The sequence below is a fragment of the Etheostoma cragini genome, chromosome 4, assembly GCF_013103735.1.
Source record: "Etheostoma cragini isolate CJK2018 chromosome 4, CSU_Ecrag_1.0, whole genome shotgun sequence".
NCBI classification, from domain to species: domain Eukaryota; kingdom Metazoa; phylum Chordata; class Actinopteri; order Perciformes; family Percidae; genus Etheostoma; species Etheostoma cragini.
In genome coordinates, this window is record NC_048410.1 from 24,691,324 (window position 1) to 24,709,010 (window position 17,687).

Below are 17,687 nucleotides of genomic sequence, written 5' to 3' on the forward strand. Positions count from 1 at the left end.
AACAAAACGAGTCGGGACGAGCAACCAGCCGCAGCGGCAAAGCCAAACACAGGCGCCATTGCAGTGACGTCGAACAACGGAACAGTCGGGAAAGTTGTTTCCTAAGTTTAATGGGCATATCTACACTTACTAGTCCTGGAAATCAGGGAAGAACAAAATGGTCAATTAAATGATCTGAGTTTGAACTGAGAGCAATTACCATGACCTGTCGCATATTACTGAGATGGCACCTTGGTGGCATCGAAAATGACCTGAGGACCTTACATGTCTCTGAAGCCCATTAGGTAATTGGGACTGGTGGTCGGGGAATTCTAGTGGCACTGCTGTTCCAGATGGGATTAAATTCATGGAGGTGCTCAGGTAATAATTACAATCATTCAGCCTCCCCCAGTGATAGTAAAGTCATCTGGAAATGGTCCGTTGTACGAAGGCCAACTGAGTGTTACAACAGAATTAAAATGATTCCATCTAATACTTGTATGACCCTTGAGGATAAGCACCGCAGAGGACGGAGGACACACCCCCTGAAAGCCCTCGTGGTAATAGCCGTTTTTAATGCTTAGGTCATTTAAAGTTGTATATGCACACACACACAGCAGTTAGATAGGGAGAAAATACATGACCTGATGCACATAGAGTGTATTAACAAATCGATATTCACTGAGGCAGAGGGTCTTTTTCTATTGGTAATTAAAGTTCCCTCGCCTCGTGGAGGTGGTCCAACCTTAGTGGGGGTGCTTTGCAAGTTCTGAAAGTGAACAAAGGGTCAAGTGTTGGTTAATATTCGATTAAACAGGTACTGGTATGGGACTATGAAGGGTCACCTATCAACAGTGATTAGCCATCTTGGGGAAGGCTTTAATCTTTCACACCAGTGGAAGTCAACATGAAAAGGAGCAACCCTTAAACAATGTGCGGCTAATTTCCCTTGCAGTAGAAAGACGAAGAGATGAGTTCCCTCAATGGACAGTCAGGGGCCTTCTTCCTTTACCGCCCCTCATTAATGAACCATGAAGCTCATTCTGCACGCACACACACACCTACCTGATACAGATCAGTAATTACTGTCTTTCTCCTCCTATGAATGTGCTAGCAGTCACCACAAATATTCAGCAGATGCAGATGAGACGCATGGCATATTCTTGGGGCCACGGCCCTGGCATTACACTTTAATGGATGCACTTAGGCTTTAGTTAGACAATAAGAACATAGTTCCATTGCTCCATCCCCCTCTGCATCATTCTTTTTATGTATTTCTCCCCATGTCTGCCTTTCTTCCTGCAGACATGAAGCTGCTGAGCCCAGACAGCCAAGGTGATCTTGACTGAGGCCAATTAACCCCCCCACCCCACACACACACACACACACACCCCCAGCTCAGGCTGAGCTTCACACTGGAAATGCTTGGGGAGAAAAGCAATAGGTTTACTCTCTAAACATGCCTGGCATAAGGACAGAAATCAATAGGCACTCATGTAATTCACTTTGCGGCAGATAACTGGGTGGGGGGGGGGAGGGGGGGGGGGAATTAATGAGTCTCTGACCAATGAGACGAGGAGAATAGACACTTCCAGCCAAGCCTCATCAGGACTTTGCCAGTGTTCCATGCCGCGCAGATAGAGGGCTGGAAGGGTAGAGGCATGCTGCACTGAACTGGACTGAATTTGACTGATGCTACGTATTAATTATTAATGCATTATCCTAAATATTGAGTGACATTTGTATTAGACTGGAAATCATATTTCTGAATGAACAGTTTCCAATAATGCATCTGCAATATTGGAAACTGTCATTATCTAACATGATGAGAAGATATTTTAATTTAATTACTTTTAATTATGTTTGAAGATGCAATGATGAAAATGTTTGCTTATTTTGGGAAGTGGAAAGCTGTAGAAAAGCATATTTACCACAACAAAATTATGCATCAACATTTTGTCAAGGTACCAAAAGCCCTAAAGTCAAAATCTGCCGCACATTTAAGTTGACTGAGCCTTGGATCTTTTCAATGTTCAAAACACCGCACCGATTACACGCACACGCACACGCACACGCACATGCACACGCACACAGGCACACACTCCTGTACGTTTTGTAAACAGAATATTGAAACAGTGTCTCACATTTTTTTATTGTGAATTTTCCAGAAGATTTTGGACAGATTTGGAGTCTTACGTTTTTGGGACGTACCAACTTTATCTACTTCTTTAACCATAGAGATATCATAGGTTACCACGATAATTCAGGGAACCATGCTCTTGAGTATCTTATTAATGTTCTGTATGCAAAATTGTATATTTCCAAGCAGAAACCTTCTAACTCACCTCCTATTCTATACCTTTTGTTGTAGAATTTAAATCTCTATTGAAGTCACTAAAAACGTTGGATAACAAGAAAAGTAAAAAAAAAGGGTGGACCCCGTAGAGTCTTTTCTCCTGAAACCTCTGACTAACTGTTCATTTTTTTCTTTTGTATTTTTTGTTTTGTTTGTAATGTAATGTTTTTTTCTCGTTCATGTTGCCTGGTATGTAGTTTTTATTTTTACTTATTTTTAATTTGTATTATTTATGATCACAACTTTGTACACTTGATGTTCATGTGCTAGTATTGCTTACTTGCTTCTCTGTATACTGCAATATATCAATAAAATTAAAACAAAACACACACACACACACACAGTGCAGTGTCGGATGAGACTAAACCTTTCTTTCTTAATTTCAAAGAAACAGGTTGCCCTACCACTTAGAGCTGAACTGAGGAGCCAAACTGAATCAATTGCTGTGTAGCCATTCTGTTGGATCTTCAGAGAAAGCCGCATGACGCGAATTTTCAGAGAACAACAGAAAGATTGCATCTTTTATTGATGCTTTCTCCTCCCGTTTATTTTCATCTTCTTTGTAGCTCAACATCGCTGTTCTGAGACAATCAATGTCTCCACTACCTGGAGACATCATTTTCACCTGCATGGCGATCAATTGCCTTCCTATGCCACTGACCAATAACCCGATAATAAACCAGAACCTTACCCTGCTTTTCCCCACACATCCCTCATATTCAGTTACACATTGCTAAACACGTGCAGCGGCAAAGGAGCTCCAAGCAGCAGCATCAATCACAGGCCAGCATGGAGATAAGGCTGATAACACAGCTGCAGCTGATAGCCCATCGGTTGACACACACACACACACACACACACACACACACACACACACACACACACACACACACACACACACACACACACACACACACACACACACACACACACACACAGGCTCACTCCCTCACACATTACCAGTGTAGATATCATGTGCTCTATCTCTGTTTCACACATAAACACATTCTCACTCCCATCTTGTAAAATATGGACACTTGTTCAGGTGCCTTTGTATAAATCAATAGTGCTTTCTCTTAATTTCAGTGCAACAATCTGCAAAGATTGCACCAGTAGTGTTTTTCACACCTTTGACGTTCTGGGTGTGTGTGTCACGTCAGTTCATGGCAGTTTCATGCGGCGTCGCTATTATTACCAGCAACGCTCGCCTCATGCATGAAGCGGTACTATATCTGCAATGAAAAACGGGAGGACGGAGCAGCGCGGCCGCGTCTAGCCGAGCCCAGCAGAGATGGTACTAGCAGTGGGAAAGCGCCATAAAACTGCAAAAAATAAGACCTAAACTGTATGAACCAGAATTAAGATGGATCAGATTTTTAGCAGTGCACCCCTTTGCAACCATTTCCATCTCCTGCTCTTCAAAGGCACCACTCTCTCTTTCTGTGCTCTCCATCTGCCACTTCCACTCTCTCTTCCTCTAGTCATGATCCACTCGGTTCATTCACTATGTAAACACACACTGCCTCTTTCTGTCTCTCACTTGTGGCCCACCTCTAACCTACTCTTACTCTGCTGTGTGTCTTCAGGCGTTGTTTGTCCATGTCAGTGCTAAGCCGCTTGTCTCTGGGAATTCACTCCATGCCGTCACGTGGAAGCTGTGTCGGGCATATTAAACAGTCTGCATCCCAATAAAGCTGGCCGGTGTGAATTTTAGACAACCACAATAATCTGCCCTGAGCCTTTGTAAAAGATTTACTGTGTGTTCTGGTTCCTCTGCAATATGTGTTTGTGTCTGTGTTGATCTTACGGAGTCTCTCGAGTTGATCTGCCACTTTTCACATTCGTAATGTATGCAGGCTCGGGGTGATGAGTGATGGGTGCAGGTGTCTGCAGTTTAATCAAGCTTCATTTACAGCCACAGCAGGCAGCCTCAATAGAAAGGAGTGTGCTAATGCAACTGGACTACTTTGGATTTACCTGACTTTACCAAATTCAATAGAGGACTTTTTTTTTTTCACAGTCGGTGGTGCCAGTTTAAATATGTAAAATCCAAAAATGTTTTCTAAACCACAGCAAACATGGACTCCAGAGATGCTGGATTCACTTAAAACTTCCCAACATACAAATTGAGTTCAAAATGGAAGCCTACTAGCTTGGATAAGTATGGCGATACAAATTTGGTACAACTTCTCTTGCTCCGTACTGACTGTCACAAAATAGGCAAGAATCTGAGGTCCATTATGTAAGTTGACCTCCATGACTGGTAGCATATATAATAATATATAATAATATAAGCACTAGCACTAGCTTACCGAAACAGAAAACATGAAACAAACTAAAAACAGAAACTTGACACAGGGATGAGTATAAATAGGACAAAACCTAACCCCAAAAAGACTTTCACCAAGAAACACAACCAAATGCATTTTCATTAGATCCTCCTTGCCCAAGTCTTTCTAATCCCGGTCCCTCAGTTTGTAACGGGGCTACTCAAACTACTGGCAAAGTGCTGTATCTGGCAAGCTAATGGCTATTATTTTACCTATCTAGCTAGCACTGGTTAGTCACAGTAGCATTCATGGCTAAATGGCTTGCTAACACATAGTTAGCAACTTGAAGACACAACTTACCACAGTTTATTCAAGATACTTACATTTTATCATTGACTTATGTGTTAAATCAAGACCTAACCTCCAATGGTCAGCACTGTCAAGGCGGTTTTCTATTGGTTATGGGGGCAAAAGATGTATTCACCTAAACTGAGCTTAACAAGCGATTTGCAAAGATTTATTTTGAGCCTACAAGCTAATCTGTTCATGGTAGTGATTCAATTGACCTGATTTGATTTTAATTGTTGGCTTCTCCATGGCAAATCATAAATTTAAGCCTCAGCTAAAATAACACGAATGAAAACACTGTGATATCATCAGGATTAATTTCTCTTCCAGAACCACAGAAAACATTTCATGACTGTTTTCACAGGCTAAGTGGCACTCCTCAAGACTAATAAACTCCTCCTTATAGTTGAAAATAGGGGGTACCCCTTAATACTCCTCTGTGACAACAGCTTACATTAAAACTGATCAAATCATAAACAGCACACCATGCAAAAAAAAAGTAGAACTATCCGACACGTGTCTCCCTCCTCAGCACCAGCTGTCTTGGCAGGCAGCTTCACATCAACATAAAAAGCAATCAGTTATGTTTCTCTAGCAGGATCACAATCAGAGCAGGCATAAACAAACTAGAATCTGATTTACCCATATGTTTTTCATTTTGCTTCACATATTGAGGGCAATGGTTCTTATTAGCTCTGCAATCTCTATGTATTCTTTCAGTTCAATTTTTGAAGTCATTTACTTTGACTAACAGCAACATTGCATTCCAAACCTTAACTTTAACTCTACAATGTCTGGTACAAACTGTATAAAATGAGTTTTGCTGTGCAATTACGGAACGTACTGCAGTTCTAGGCGAGATACACCCTACAAAGCAGCCGGTCTGGTTGAGGTCAGGCATTAACCTCAAGCAGATTTCTGAGGACTATGGTTACCTGCTCCTCAGATCTCTGCAGGGTAAATCCCGACAGCTAGCCAGACTATCTGTCCAATCAGAGTTTTCTGTTGCAAGACCAAAACACCTTTTGTACCTACATGTTCCACCAAAACAAGTTCCTTCCCGAGGCAATTTTGCAGCAAACCATGAACGAGAGCACTCTTTTTTTCCCATCCTGAAATGCTGCGTGGACTAGTCAGACCCTCCTATCGCAGTGCTGTGGAGGAAGGTCTGGCAAAGCGGGATGAATGTTAAGATAGCAGATTGGTAAGAGGAAAGGACCTCAACAAACCAGGGTCTGTTACATCATCCAATCATATGCTTGGCCAAAGCAATTGAATGTCGGGTGTTGCCTAGAACTGCATTGGGTTCCATAGTAACACAGTTTAGTCTGACTGAATCACTAGTTCAGTATATCCATGCTGAATAGCACTGACTAATTTTTGGGGTGTGACGCATGTTCTTGTTTCTAAATGACTCAGTCAAAAGCCAAATGCTTCCCCTTTGCTCTCCCCTCTGCTAGGACCGCTTGCTAAGGTGCTCTGTATTTACCTAAAACACACATCAACAGCGAGCCTAATCATGATCAAATTAAAATGACTCAGCGATGTATCTGCATGGCGAGCAGGAGTAACACGTTTGATGTTTTTATGATGTTTCAATTTATCTGATCCTATAGTGGCAAGAAGAATCAACTGAAGGCAGACAGCAGCGAGGAGTGTAGATCGACTTTGATCATGAAAAACCATGAGCCCTGAGCAAAACCAATCCACTTCATCTGCTGATGCAATGAAATCAAATGCATTGGGGTTGAGTGGGGCACAGAACACACCACAGCATGAAGTGGGAGTAATGGTTTCTCTGCTCTGAAAAAATAATTTCAGGTTTAAAGTGAGAAAATGTTTTGAAAGAGAAAATTACATTATGTCTCCTCATTCAAAGGAAAGTACAACAAAGAAATCCAACACAACCTAATGGAACTAAATACTTGCATGTAAGTATTTAGTTTCATTAACTGGCAAATTGTGGGGAAATAATTGCTTCTTTCATGTATGTTAACTGAAAAAAAATTATTCATCATCATTAAATTAGAAATGGTCATAAGGTAAAATACACCCTTGTCTAATTCAATACACTTAGGATGTTGCTTCTACAGCCTTAAACCTCACGCAGGCACTTGATTGTTGGTGTCATTGGGTAAAATATTCTCACAGCATGTTGTACTTCCATTGGTCTGAGAGTAAACTGGACTTGTACACCGCCCCTTGGCTCTTGGTTTTAAGGCTTCATATAATCTAGCCTTCACAGGAGACTTTGGCCAGTCACGTTTTAAAGAGACCACAGCGTTGGAAACAGGCACACCAGTCGGCAGTCTTCTCGGTTAGGTGGGCTTACATACCTTTCAGCAACAGGTCCACCTCGTCGTGTGGCCAAGCTAGTGAATCCCTGATCTTATTTTTCACCATTGTTGTTCTCTCTTCAAAGTGTTTTCTGACTTTTCAACCTCTACAGCCATGATTTTAAACCGTAGAGTAAAACCAGACAATCGGCTTCCTGTTTACACCGGCACGCACATGCTCAGTGTGTGCAGATGATCATGTGATATGCGTTGTAACATGTGTTAATGTGGAGCGAGGTTAGATTCTGCTGCTGGAGCTAAAACTCTTGGGTGGATGTAGATTGTTTTGGTCTCAAAACACAGCTTAAAAATAAAAAACGTATACTTACTCTAATTAACCAACAGAGCAACTGACATCATTAATTAACTTAGGCCCCGCCCCCCCGGTGGCCAAAGACTTGGAAGCAATTGATAGGACTGAACACCCATGCAGTGTGACTTGGTGTTAGCCAATAGGAGCCTTGCAGGGATGGTCCTTTGGCATCGCCACTGAATTGTGTTCAGTGGAGATGAGAGGGCTAAAATCCTAATTCCATGGCGGATTAGCTATGTAGGGATGAAGTTAATTTGCTCTGCATGCAGAGGAGCTTGTGTGAGCTCAGGGGATGATCCAGGATCCCATTCACTCTCCTATTATGGCATATGGTTGGGTCATCTGCACGAGTAAATAGGCTCTGTCAATAGGCTGTAGAGGGAAGTGCACATCCACTCCCTGAGGTGTGTTTGAAGAAGTACATGTGGATGACAGCAAACCCCTGTCCTTGTTTTGCTCCCAAGAGTAATTACAGCCCTTAAAGATGAAGGATCACTCACTATTAATTAATCAATAGACAACACGCAGGGGGAAAGAGAGGGAAAGCTAGCGCAAGCAGTTGGTACATTTCCAGAAAGCAATACATCCATTTTCGTGAGGTAAAAATCATTACCTGATGTACAGCACCTAGTATATATGAAATGTACAAGGAGCAGTGGTGTCATTCTGTCAGTCATGGACATAAGTTACCTAAAAGAGGGGGTTTCAGTCAGTCAGTCTGTGTGTGTGTGTGTATGTATGTGTGTGTGGGGAAGATGAAAACCAGGTGGAAGTTTTGTAATGTTTGAAGTTTGGTACTTAAATTTGTTATACAGAACACACAGGGACAATAACTAACAGCAGCTACCAAATACATTTAGTACAGTATTAGAGCGCTTACTATTCTCAGTAAAAGTATTTTAATGAATAAAATGCTCAGTCATTTCCTTAAACACATTGGCCACTGTACCTTTTAGCAAATGTGACTCAAAGAGTAGCCTGGATCAACGGAACAACATTTCCAGGATAAAACCTGAATTTGCCCCTCACCATCCGCTCTCTGTGTGTCGCCGCTTTCAAACTCCCTTCACAACAAGAAGTGCAAAAAGTACAAAAAACTTGGAGCTAGCAAGCTACACACTGAAAATGGCAGGTTTTGCAGGAAATTCCAATGGTGCAACAAGGCAGGCTTGCTTTATGGCCTTTACTATCTAACTAAAATGTTCAAAATTTTGGGTGTGATTGGGGGGATCCATCCATTGCTATCGATGAAGTACACATGGCGAAATGCAAACAACCCAGAGCATTGTTTTCTCCTATCCCAGAATGCATCTGTGGTGTAACCAGACCTATCTCCACAGCACTGTGAAAATAGGTCTGGTAATGCGAGACTAGTAAGCAGTGCATTTATGCATTGGTTTAGAACTATTTTCAGCTGCAGGTTGTAATACTGTGCTTTTATGAGTATTCAGTAGCAGGGCGGTGCATATTAGCCTGGTCCTACCAGACTCTGGACCATTAGCCTGGTCCTACCAGACCCTGGTCCATTAGCCCGGTCCAGTCTGGTACATTTCATTAGTCCGTAGAGTTTGACCACTCTCCATTGACAAGGGTTAACTTCCTTGGTACTATGTTGAAGTGTAAAACTATTGGATCTGCTTAAAGCCACTCTGGATCTGCCATAACCAACCGCTAACCTTTGGTTGTGACAAATGTCATGTGCATGTGCAACAACAGAGCAGACCGACAAGGCTTATATTTAGCATTGGCATCGCTAGCATTAGCCTCAGCTAACTCCTTCACTACTAAAGGAGCAAGCTGGAAAATCAAACTTTTCCCGAGCTCCATGGGGAAGAGGGCCACAACATCATGGCCACCAACAAACTCAGCAAAGATTGTTCTTGCTCGGGCTTTAACTTCTGGATATTTGGCAGGGTTGCCACAACAGACCAAATGGCTTCGCTCGCATATTTCTCCACCGCCATTATGGAACTACAACTATAACAAGTATAGCACAACCTCAACGTGATCGTTCTCAGACACTTCCTTTGTTTGCTGATTGGTCCACCAAAAATCTGGCTGGAGAAAACCCAAGACTATACCACAAACACAGACGTATTACTGAAGGGAAATGAAAATTAAGTGTTAGTATGTAGAAGGGCGGAGCCAGGCTAGTAACATATGGGATTTACTCAAAAAATCCTATAAGTCGACAACTGAGTAAATGTACTTATTTACTGCTGCCTGTTAATAATTTGTATTAAGAATAATTGTGGGTGGAATTTTTGAAAGGTTCTGTTGTATGTCAGAGCAAAGGCCTTTAAAGCCTGGGCTGCTGTCTTTTAATCAAAGAGGATCACCCAGTACACACATGAACGCACACACACATGCTCACACTGTGAGTCATGACTCAGGGTACATCAATAGCCTTTCAGAAAAGCTCATTAGAACCTCAATTAGCACTGATTCCTTCAATTCCTGGCATGATGTAGCAAATGAAGGCACAGTCTCATGCACAAACTCAGGCACGCTGTGCGTCTTATGTTCATTAAAAACAAAGCTATTGAGGTAGCACAAAACAAATCTAAACTTAAAAAGTGTACAAGTAAATTTTTGACAGCGTGCAGGGACAGATTCATGAGAGCAGAACAAGTTTAGAGAGCGTGGAGGAAGGCGTGCTGAGTGTGATCGATGTTACCAGCCTCCAGAGGAACTTGCTCCATAGATTTGAGTGAGCAGAAGGCTTAATTTGCTTTCTAGCTTCAAAGCAGCTCCATTTCATTTGTGGCATAATAGTATAGTTTGAATCGCTTGCATCCAAACTCCAACCAAGAGAAACTCCTCTGGATTCCACCCAAGTGTGAAGCCTCACAATGTTAAGCTGCATCGTTGAATTAAACCAGGGTACTGCTTTTACTTTTATTATGCAATACAAAGGTCAACACAACATTTAAGTGAACTTACAGAAACCATCCTAAACATTGCAAACAAAAAAACAATACAATAGTTCCCTAATCTTTCCCCGTTTCTCTTCTGCTATGACCATAGACTGTACAAATATTGGATGCAGCAGCAGTGATGCCAGCTACTAGTTTATGGCGCCCCGCTAAGCTAAACGCTAAAGAGGGAAAGTTGCCGATTTCCAACCCTTCTGAAAGCGAGTCATCCAGCAGAGATTTATTTGCGGGTAAATTCGCCGGGGTTTGGCGCCATTCATCATCATGTACGGCAGAACAGAAAATCTGCAAACTGTCCCTCTAGTTACCAGCTAACTCTTTCGGTAACTGGTGAGAGGGTCAAATTGTAAAGTGAGAAATTGGTCAACAGCCAAAAACAAGATCAGGTCTATTTCATAACCCACAGGGCCATGGTTAGCATTGCTAAGCCACCTTCCTGATTGACAGACTTTATCATCTTTTAAAGTAAATGGGACCATAATCTACAAAATCCACATCATGCTGTATTAAAGAAGACTGGAAACTATCGACTGGGACCATAAACCCATCATGAAAGAGGCTCATTTTCTCATAGGCTCCTATAGACTTCTTTATGGAGCCATGGGAGTCAAGTGAGCACTGCTGGACATTTTTTATTATTTTATTTTTATTATTTTTCCATTATGTTTACAACTGCAACATAACAATGGTTTCTCACACAAAACGTATTCCTGTTAAAACCTGGAAAAAAAGTATATTGAACTATACAGCTTCCCTAGTTGTATGAAAAACTGAATGTTAACATTAGAAATGTGTTGGCCAATCATACACAGAAAGTTGACCGCTAACATTTATGAGCATTAAAGCCCAAAAACGTGTGAGTCCTGATGACAAACATTCTCCAGATCTGGCCCCGCATACCGTCACATGTTGACTAACATTGATTTCACAAATAAACTCCCACGTCAAAAAAACTTTCAAAAGAATCAAGTAGCCAGTTCTCCAGCCAACTGTTCCTGGTCACCACTAATCACAGAGTGGAGCAGGACACATCTTTACATGGAAACAAGCTAACTGTAATTAGGAACAGAAATACCCATGAGTAGGTGTGTGGCAGTAACAGGATGCGAGTGGAGCCCATTGTTCTTGTGTTGTGCTCATTTCAAGGAATCCTATTCCATGATATTATCAACAATCTACAGGTACGGCCACCCAGCCCACTCTTCTCCCAGCGGGGGGAGCTTTTGGCTGCCAGCCGGCTGCCAACTAGTTCCCAGCCAAGTGCCAGCCATTCGGAGTTTCTGCTCCTCTCCCTGTTTCCCAACAGGGCGTGGCGATCCACTGGACACACGGCCATTTATCCGCCTGCAGAGTGTCACCATGAGAAAAAAGCCACTTTCTCAAAAACACATAAAGCAATGTGTAAAGCAAAGTGTAAACTTTCTTTGTTTAGATCATGGTTTGCACAGTATGATTCCCAGACTTACAGTGGTTGTTGGAACTTGTGCAATGTTTGCTGACCTCAGTTGTCAATATTACTTTTATTTGTTACTTAATATTAGTTTATTTAACAGCATAAACCATAATTTTTAGTGGTGGCAGGTAACTAACTGTATATAATCAAGTACCATACTTAAGTACAATTTTGAGATACACGTAGGCCTACTTTACTTAGTAGTATTTTGCTTCTTTAAACTTCCACTCCACTATTTTAGTCTGACGGGGTTGCTTGACGGATGTGCTTCAAAATTTGAATTTAGACAACATCACATTACATAAGAGGTCATTTAGCTGACGCTTTTATCCAAAGCGACTTCCAATTAAGTGCTTTTAACCTTAAAGGTACAAAACTCAAAACAAGTAGTAAGTGCAAGTACTTTGTGCAAATTTAAATAAGCAAAACTATAAAGAGCCATATGCATATATATATATATATATATAAATATATATATATACATATATACACACGTCTTTTCATTATTATGTTTATCCAAGGTAGGCTTCCGGCCATCCTGATGTCAGTAGGGACCTCATTCCTCCATTTTGTTGAGTGATTAGTTCTGCCTCGCTGTGAGGGGGCAGCAAGCAGGTTGGCTGATGCAGAGCGGAGTGGCCGGGCTGGGGTTTAGGGTTTGCCCATGTCCTGGATGTATGCAGGGGCTGATCAGTTTGTAGCCCTGTGTGCAAGTACTAGTGTCTTCAAGCAGATGCGGGACGCAATTTGTGACCAGTTTAGAGAGCGGAGGAGTGGTGTAGTCTGAGAGAACTTGGGGAGGTTGAACATGTATTTGATTTTAATAATGTATATGCAAATTTATTTTATTACTGGTTTGGTTTGTCTGATTCTCTGATTGACTGATTGATGCTTGCTTTGATGCCCCGTTGGACCAGTTTTTACCATTGCCAATGCATTTGGAGATTTCAACAATGACTTTGGTAGTTTCAATGACTGATAGAACTGAACAGGATTGCATGGTTGTTGTACATTACAAACCTTTACATTACAAAACATTACAAATTTAAAACAGTTCAGTCTAGTTTCTAGTTTTCTAGGCCATTCTTGAAGAAGCCCGTAAAGCTGTATTTAAAAGAAGTCCAGGTTTTCTGGATTTTCAAGGACATGTGACTACACTGTTGTACTAAAGTCCTTTGGGGAAATCTAAACCCAGGCACACACAAGGAGAAATAAGCTTCTTAAACGATGCACATAGGCATGCATGCATTATAAAAAGCACACACACACACACAAATACACAGACATACACACACACACACACACATACTTCAAAGTCTGCTGGCAGCAAAAAAAAGCTTCATGTTTTGGCAGCAACACCGCCGTCATCCATCAATGCTGAAACAAATCCTTCAATCCCTGTCGATACAATATTTCTTCTATCTGGCCATTGCAGCGTATACTAGTTCATTTACATTGCTGATGCATCAAGGTATTTTTTTTTCAGTTGGAGCAAGTTGATAGATGGCCGGATGGGTGAAAGTCGGTGATTTGGTGATTTAAGGCCCAATTCTGGGCACTAAAATTGGTTCCTGCCAGAGTAATACATCAAAGGGAATTAAAAGGTGATTGTGTTGTTTGTGTGTGTGCGTGTGTGTGTGCGTTCACCTCTGTGTGTGTCTGTGGCAATGAAAAGAGAGGGGAAATGGGTTGGTTTGATGGTGCCGTGGTAACACCCACACACACACAGCAGATAGATTAAGATGTGGACGCACACAGGAATTGGAGGAAAAGAATTGGGAAGAGATTGAGAGGACACTCATTGACCTTAGCCTGATTCAGGTTGCCCCAACACACACGCACGCACACATACACACATGCACATCCACACGCCCTCGTTTTTTTAGCTCTAAACGGTGAGTGATGGGCCACTTGTCTCATCATCACAGCTGACATGTCAGACACAGAGGATGAATGATATCCAGGAGAGCAGGCCATTTGGCTCAGATGGGGGAGAGAGAGGGCTCACCCTGAGCTCCAGGCTCTCCATACTCTATGATAACAAAGGGGAAAAGACCCTTTTCTTGACATTGCAGTTACATTTCACATACTCCTACTCCTGCTCTGAAACCCCTTAAAATTGCAATGTTCATTGCACAACACAATACAGAAACTGCCTGTGGGCAATCTTGCTGTTCTTAGTCCCTGTATATCAGCAGTATGAGTGCCGTGCTCCCCATAGGGTGCAGTGCAGGTCTACATTAACAGCCTTCATCAGGTAACTGTAAAGCACTGAGACATTTGGAGAAAAAGAACACAATGGAGAATATGACTTTCAGTTTATCACAAAAGAAGACAGTAGCAATTGCCTTTAAAAGGCTCAGAGGATGGGTTGGAAGCCAACTATCAAGAGGGGTTTGTGCATCGCCCTGCATTGGACAGCTACAATTTCAATGGTTTCACATTCAACAGAAACAAGGTCAATGTTGAAAGAGATTTAGATTTAGATTGTTGTACAGTCCTGTATCTAAAAAAAAATGTATCTGTGCAATACATTTTGAGAAAAATAAAATGTCTCCCATGTCTGAGGAGAAAAGCTCAAGGATGCCCAAAGTGGAAAAGGTTTATCCCTTGGGGGGCATGGTTTCTCTATCGGGGTAAAGTCATTGAAGATCAGTCTATTATTTAATACAGAGCAATGTGTTAGTGAAGAGGACATTTTAGTGCCACTATAGAGAAAAGGTATTGGGTCACCAACATCATTAGATTAGGGAGGTGTTCCAGGCATGTTCAGCAGGGAGGAGGCCCAGGACCCTGGACTAGGTGGAGGGATTATATCTCTAACTTGGCCTGGGAACGCCTCAGGATTCCCCAGTCGGAGCTGGTTAGTGTGGCTCGGGAAAGAGAAGTTTGGGTTCCCCTGCTGGCCCTGCTACCCTTGCGACCCGAAACCGGATAAGCGCACAAAGATGGATGGATGGATGGATGGACGGACATCATTAGGATTGATCCTTTGGGGATCTGGAATATCCACTGTAAATTCCGTTATAATGAGACACAAAAGTGGCACAGATAATATATTGCTTTGGTCCAGAGCATCGGACGGACAGACAGACCAATAGCTGACGGACATCTCCTTTCTCCTGAGGTCAGCAAAAAAAGACAAACTGTCTTGACTCTGCACTGTCCAGTTCACACTTGCCTTAAGTGACTCCTGCTCTCAAGTATAACAAAAGAATAAAAATGCAGTTATTGATCCCCTTCTGGGGAAAATATCTTATCTTATCATAAATCCCATATGTGTGTTCCCAGCAAACTCAGAAAGATATTTTATAAACCCAACCAGGGCTGATGTACTCTTTTTGAGTGGAGATATTCAGTTCTGATCATACCAGTATCCCCCAGTGGTCATGGTGAGGTTTTCTTTCCTATCCTGTGAGAGTGATGTGTTATTTCAAAGCTCTGCACAGCACTTTTTTGCCTTAAGGGGGCATGGCATGGAGTATGATTTTCAAGTTGTTGCTAAAACCCTGGACAGTTAGGCGGGATCAGTAAAACCATGCAGGGATCAGAAGCTTCACACAGGCCTCAAACGCCAGCTCTTTGTATCTGTCAGGTTTCTGACTCTGAATGAAAAGATAACACCTAGGAACGGTTCAATCAATGAAGCAACCTTGATGACTGCCGTTCCCATCTGGTCGCCATCAAGCGTCAACTTTAGTTAAATTAAAAATTAGTTTATTTTAACTATTTATTGTAACTAGACTACAGGTGAAAAGTTTGGGTTCATTTCCATTTTAGACAGAATACCAGTTTACACCAGGGCAGCAGTTTTCATATTACATTATGTGCTTACATAATTGCAAAAAAGCTTCTCCAATGTTTTTCTAGTTTTTTAAAATCATATCAGATTAGTGAACAGAATGTGCCTTTGGGACATTGGATGAATGGTTGCTGGCAATGTAGATATTGCATTATAGATCAGTCCCCCACTCAGATCAGCTGGTATTCTGTCTATAATGGAGTGGAATGGAAATTTGTAAGTGACCCCAAACTTTAGAGTAGTAGGTACTGTATATTTTCAATGCTAACCAAGCAGGTTGAGTTGGTGAAAATTGGTATTATTCCATTTACTTCTTATTGTCAAAGACCCAAAGCAACATGCTAGCCTGTCTCTCAGTTCCCTGCATGTGGCTGTCAGCAACGCAGATTGAAGCCAATTGAAGCCAGATTGTATAATGATGCCTCTCACACATTTAATTTTACTTAATAGCATATAATTAATTACAGATCCACATCATCATAAACATTTAAAACCAGCAGGGGTGTTTGTTCTTGTACATGTAGTGAGCCAAAACTTTCATAAGTGGCTTTCAGTTGCAAAAGATATAGGCCAACTCAAAATCTTAAATTGAAGTCAGCTCAGCTCTGTCTCACATCAAACTCCCCACCACAAAATACCACAAAGTTTAATAGCATTACAAATTGCAATACAGAACATTAGTAGTTTTCATTACAACGTGTAATACTCCAAATAGGTCACCGAATACGATTTGAGTTGTTAGTTGTTGTGTGCAAACCCACCAATGTGGCCACCAAACAATTTGTGCTTTCTAGTCGCGCATTGGCCGACCTTCCTTCACAGCACTGCGGAGGAGGCTCTGAAAAACATGCCCTGGTTTGTTGCCATTTCTTTAAACCAATCACTACCATCTTGGGCAGCCAAGCGCCCGACGGTGACCTGGGAGTAGCCCTGGGAAGTGGTTTTGGTGGAACATGTGAACGTTCGAAAGTAGTTTTAGTCGTGCAGTCCATATCCATTTCCATTTATGGTTGAATGTGGGCATGTAGAGGAAGTGCACAAGGCTGATCCATATGTGCATATTTCCAAGTTCATATGGGATTTCTGAAGTTTTTTTAAATCAGAATATTTTTTGAAATATATGCATTAAAACATTAAATGTGGATAAAGTTTTTTAAATGAGATAAATTGATGACAAATTAATACACGGTTGGGTCATGAGCAACTATGTCAAAAAAGGAAAACTTGAGTTTGAAATGCAGTTAACTTATTTTTTTCTACTTTACTTTGGAGTACCAGCAACTGGGAACAGGATGCACAGATCAGCTACTGATATCGGGCCAATACTGACCCAAATTGCTTGATGGATGCTTTGGGATGTGTCAATATCCTAGCCAAGGTATCGTAATGGAAATGAAAAAGTCGGATCGGTTCACCCCTACTCGAAACCCCCAATTATTCCAAAATCTACAGAAAGCTTCTGAATCAAATTCTGATGAGAAAAATGCCATGCATTTGTTCTTATTTTACAGTTTATGTGAAATATTTTAACCTGGACAAATTGTGGTTTGTTGGGATTTCAATGTCTGTTATGTGAGTTCTACGTCAGGTTTGCCCTGCTCTGTGGGGGCAGGAACATTTACCATTTGCATCAATACAGTAGAACCTGTCCTCTGTCATTCAGACCTTGTAGAGTATGAACAATAGTGACTAAGTGGCTCTGCAACGAGACCATTCATCCCCCTGTGAGGAAATTGTAGTTTCACTCTAACAGGATCTCTAGTGATCTCAGTCATATCTATCAACATCCACACTCCACAGGGCTGCCTGCAAAAATATTAAAGTGCATGCTACACACACACACACACACACACACACACACACACACACACACACACACACACACACACACACA

General features: G+C 41.7%; 1 protein-coding gene and 1 long non-coding RNA gene across 3 annotated transcripts in view; both read right to left on the bottom strand.

The window, feature by feature from the left end:
- The window catches only part of LOC117943197, a 20,999-nt gene extending 8,608 nt beyond the window's left edge, over positions 1 to 12,391 (bottom strand). Inside the window, exons 1-2 of the long non-coding RNA XR_004656310.1 lie at positions 12,288 to 12,391; positions 1,788 to 1,796 (exon numbers count right to left, since the gene is read on the bottom strand). This is a non-coding gene — a long non-coding RNA (uncharacterized LOC117943197). The remainder of the gene's footprint in view (positions 1 to 1,787; positions 1,797 to 12,287) is intronic.
- The window catches only part of LOC117943172 (receptor-type tyrosine-protein phosphatase gamma-like), a 455,813-nt gene that overhangs the window by 319,509 nt on the left and 118,617 nt on the right, over positions 1 to 17,687 (bottom strand). The gene's annotated exons all lie outside the window — the stretch shown is intronic.